The following is a 5,623-nucleotide window of genomic DNA, read 5'->3' as shown; positions in this document are numbered from 1 at the left end:
AGGGAATTGACAAACATTTTAAATCCTAAGAATCACAAAAATATTTGGTCAAGATCAATTCTTTTAAAATCTCTATGAATTTTGTATGCCATGATAGTGTGGACGTATACAAAATCAGAGAGGAGATTTTATCCATTAATTTTATTATCTCGTCAATTTTACTTTATGACGAATAAAATTAATAGTTGATCTGTCTTTGATCAAATATTTGGTCAAAACTTTTTTTTTTTTTGAATTTAAAATAACATTGATTCCTCAAACAATATTATTTAAATTCACCAACACCGTGAATTTTGCATGCCATGATAGTGTGGACGTATACAAAATTTAAACATTTGTAAGAGGAGGGTTTTACCCATTAATTATCTTGTCAATAAATCTTTATGACAAAATAAAATTACCTCAAACACCGTGAATTTTGTATGCCACGATAGTGTGGACGTATACAAAATCAAACAATTGTAAGAGGAGTCTTTAATTTTATTATCTTGTCAACCTATTTATTTGACAAATTAATAGTTGGTTTTCTTCGGTCACACAAACAATAGCAGTGACTCCGATGGGGAGGATACTATTAGACGTGCCTAAGTGTATACCATTACTTGACACTAAGTCCATTAATAAGATTGTGCCACTTCCGATGGGGAAGATCACACGCTCTTAATTAACTTCCTATAGTCATCCAAAATGGAAGTTTAAGCTAGTGATCTACAAACAAGCTCATCCGATATGGAGGAAGGCACTCAGAGCCAACGCGCAAGCTTGTTGCATCACTTATAAACCAGTAATGGAGACCGTGGAATTTATTTAAAAATAAATCCCTCTCCCACTTAGTTATTTAAAGTGAGGAATTTTGACTATGCTAGCCTACTTAGCATGCATACTAACAAGCACACACAACACAGCATAAAAAGCAATAAATAGAAAAATTAATTTTCAACTATTATGGCTTTTATCTATTGTTGTCCTCCGTGTGTCGCCAACCCTAGCTGCTGCCATCTTTGGCCACCACCACCGGGTCTAGTTGTCGCATCCATCTTGCTCCTTGTTCTGCTGCGCCTCTGGTCCTCAAAAGGTTCCACGCCTTGCAAGATTCGATCCGCGACATAAATAGAATTTTATATTTTTCGATCCTATATTCCTCGAAGGAATGTACATGTAAACTAGATCGAACATAAAATAAAATTTATATCCATCGATCCTATATTCCATAAAAGGAATGTACATGTAACTAGATCAAAAATAAAATCCTAATAAAACTAAATACAGCACCTGCTGTATTTTATAATACAATCACGCACACACAATAAAATACCCTTGACATGTCCAAGGGTCCAATCACACACATAATAACTATAAGCCATAATAGTTGGATCCTGCATCCATAAAGTTACCACATCCTACTATTAACCTGCCTAAATTATGTATGACATGTGCATAATTAAACTAATACCAAATACACAGAGGCAAAACCCTAGCACTGAAACCAGTTGTTGGTTGCTACTCGGAAATCCTAATGGTTCCACTGTACAAAAATTTTGTACAAAGGTCTGAACCTTTTCCTAGCTACCATGTGTTCTTTTAAATTAAACTTGGATCGCCTACGGAACTTAACACGTTTGATCCAAAGTTTAATCTATTTGTTCTTTTAGATTTTGACTTGGATCTCCTGCGGAACTTAACATGTTCGATCCAAATCACCTAAGTTATTAATTCCATTAAATATTAATTTCCATAATTGTTTCCCAATACTGACGTGGCGAGGCACATGACCTTCTTGGATATGGGAGCAACCACCACCGACTAGACAAAACCTTTTAAGGAAAGCTAATATTTAATTTCCTAAAATAACTTTAGGTTAACCAAAAGGAACAATCAAATCACAAGGAAAAGAAAAAAAAAAACAAAGAACACAACATCGAAAATAAATTTGAAATACTAGAATCGCATGCCTCTTGTATTTGGTATTATTTCCTAAAATAACTAGTATGATGCGGAAAAGAAAAATATTAGTTATACCTTTTAGAAAGACCTCTTGATCTTCTACCCTATTCCTCTTCTAACCTCGGACGTTGTGTGGGCAACGATCTTCCGAGATGAGAAACCACCAAAGCACCTTCTTCTCCTTTCTTCAAGTTTCGGCCAAGCACTATGCTTCCAAAAGATGAAGATCTTTTTCCACCAACCAAGCTCCAAGGAATGTAAGCTTTCTCTCCTTCTTCTCCAAGCTAAAATCCGGCCACCACTTGATCTCCAAGGAGGAGGAGAGGTTCGGCCACAAGATGGAGAGAGGAGAAGAGAAGGAGGCCGGCCATACCAAGGAAGAAAAGAGGGAGAAAATAATAGAAGTTCAATCTCATGAATGCACCTTAACCCCCTCTTTTATAATCCTTGGCTTTGGTAATTAAGGAAATTTAGTTACAATTAATTTCCTTAACTTTCCTTGATATAAACTAATTAGGAAAAATTAAATAAAACTTCCTATTAACTCTTATCATGGCCGCCCACACCATTGGCTCACAAATAAGGAAAGTTTTCGTCAAAAATTAAAACCTCCTTATTTACTTTTAGAAAATATTAAAAATAATATTTCCACTTTTATATCCCTTCATGGTTGATTATAAAAAGAAAAAAATAAAATTAAAACTCCTCTCCTTTTAATTCCATGTGATCGGCCTCACGTGAACATATCAACGTTTGATAATTTTCTCAAAACTTCTTCATATGGCAAGCAAAACATTAATAAGTTGTTCACGTTGATAAGCAACACCAATGTTCTGTTCACATTGATCTCAACTTGTTGACAAGCTTCTCACGTTGACCAATTGGCAAGAAAAACTTCTCATGTTGACTCAATTTGAAACTTGTTGTTCTCATGAAGCATCCTTGGATAGCAACACCAATAACATGGACTTGAAGATGGGCTTGAGTGGATACAAAGTTTTATAAATAAGAGGTTACGATAGGGACCGAGAGGAGGAATTAGTTTTGGTCTCCCGATGAAATTAAGCATCCCGTATTTGCCCCGAACACCCAACTTAATTTCATCAATAATAATTCATTCCACTAGAGAATTATTATTGAACTACCGCACCAATCCCAAATTACATTTTGGGCTCCTTCTTATTATGAGTGTGTTAGTCTCCCTGTGTTTAAGATGTCGAATGTCCACTAATTAAGTGAGTTACTGATAACTCATTTAATTAATATCTTAGTCCAAGAGTAGTACCACTCAACCTTATCGTCATGTCGGACTACGTCCACCTGCAGGGTTTAACATGACAATCCTTATGAGCTCCTCTTGGGGACATTTTAACCTAGATTACTAGGACACAGTTTCCTTCTATAATCAACAACACACACTATAAGTGATATCATTTCCCAACTAATCGGGCTTATTGATTTATCGAACTAAATCTCACCCATTGATAAATTAAAGAAATAAATATCAAATATATGTGCTTGTTATTATATTAGGATTAAGAGCACACACTTCCATAATAACTGAGATCTTTGTTTCTTTATAAAGTCAGTATAAAAGAAACGACCTCTAATGGTCCTACTCAATACACTCTAAGTGTACTAGTGTAATTATATAGTTAAGATAAACTAATACCTAATTACACTACGACCTTCCAATGGTTTGTTCCTTTCCATCTTGGTCGTGAGCTACTGTTTATAATTTATAAGGTACTGATAACATGATCCTCTGTGTGTGACACCACACACCATGTTATCTACAATATAAATTAATTGAACAACTATATTTATCATAAATGTAGTCATTTGACCAATGTGATTCTTATTTCTAGATAAATGTTTATAACATAAGCTAGGCTTTTAATATACATCCTAACAATTTTGATATCGGACAAGTAGCAGAAAAAGTAGAAGGTCTGATGTTCTCAAATATGCCTCAAAACTAGAAATATAAAACTCATAAAATGCGAATAAAAAAAGCAAAGTGCAAATGAGATGCAAATAGAAATATGAAACTAGTAAAATGCGAATAAACAAAATAGACTAATAAAATATGCAAAACAAAAAAAAAATGCAGAAAGAAAAGAAAACTCAACTCGACTCAAGTTGTGCAGATAGACACAACACCCCCCCCCCCCCCCCCAGACTTAGACTTTTCATCGTCTCGATGAAAACAATATGGTGGCGGGGGTGGGGGATAAGGGCGGCCCCGATATGTGCCAGGGGGAAATCTAGGCATACCAGGAAGATGACCAAGGTGTTGATGATATTGATAAAGTGTATCTACTTTTTTGTTAGTGATATCCATATCATCCATAAAATTCCTCATTCTTTCCTGGTCAACCTCATAGTCCTTAACGAACCCTGTCACCTGACTATGGAAGTCCCTAGTGAATTGAAAATGATCCTGTACCTCTCTAAACTAGTCATCAGATAACTTGAAGCGACCCTCCAACAATCGTTGTTGGGTATTTTTCTTCTCATGAAGGGAGTCTAAAGAGGCACGGATGTCAGAAAAATTAAATCTAGAGGGTACCGTACCATAGGTAAAAGAGTGCATAGGAGGTTTCGGATGTCCGAAAGGGTACGGGAATCCTGATGACGAGGGCTCTTGGTGGTAGTCGGTTTCTTCTATAATGGAGGGGACAGTCTTGGGGTGTAAATCAGTAATCACCCAGTTCGGGGGATTGCGAACTGAAGTGCGCTTGGGGCAAGGAAGGGGTAATGGAAAACCATTGTTCCTAGGGAAGGCAAACCCATTCTCATCTCGACAAATCATCTTCATAGCAAGACAATAATCAATATCGATCTTGTCATTACCATGAATCACCTCTAATCCATCAAGCTCACAACCCAGATTGAATGCTATTTGGGTGATCAATCCACCAAACACTTTCATCCCTGAAGATACCTTAGTTGCCCTCAACAAACTTTCTAAAAAATGAAATCCGGAATCAAAATCTACTTTATTCAACATCACCCAAAGAGAATAAAGTTCTACATTTCTAACTGTTGGAGTGTATACTAAAAGCCTAGCTTTTGTAAACATTTATTTTTGAAATAAAAGAATCACATTGGTCAATATCTGTATTTATTTGTTAAATATAATTGTTCAATTAATTTATATAGTAGATAACATGGAGTGTGGTGTCACACTCAGAAGATCATGTTTTCGGTTCTTTATAAATTATAAATAGTTGCTCACGGCTAAGATGGAAAGGAACAAACCATCGGAATAGTCGTAGTGTAATTAAGTATTAATTTATCTTGATTAATAAATTACACTGGTACACTCTAAGTGTATTGAGTAGGACCATTTAGGTAAGTTCTTTTTGTACTGACTTAATAAAAGAACTAGACCTTAGTTATTATGGAAGTGTGTGCTCTTAATCCTAATATAATAACAAGCACATATATTTAATATTTATTTCTTTCACTTATCAAAGGGTGAGGTTTAGCTCGATAAATCAATATGCCCGATAAGTTGGGAAATGATATTACTTATAGTGTGTGTTGTTGATTATAGAAGGAATCCGTGTCTTAGTTATCTAGGTTGAGAATGTCCCCAAGAGGAGCTCATAAGGATAGCCATATTAAACCCTGCAGGTGGACTTAGACCGACATGACAATGAAGTTGAGTGGT

This window comes from Zingiber officinale, chromosome 7B, assembly GCF_018446385.1.
Source record: "Zingiber officinale cultivar Zhangliang chromosome 7B, Zo_v1.1, whole genome shotgun sequence".
Classification (NCBI taxonomy): Eukaryota; Viridiplantae; Streptophyta; class Magnoliopsida; order Zingiberales; family Zingiberaceae; genus Zingiber; species Zingiber officinale.
This window is presented reverse-complemented; position numbering follows the sequence as displayed.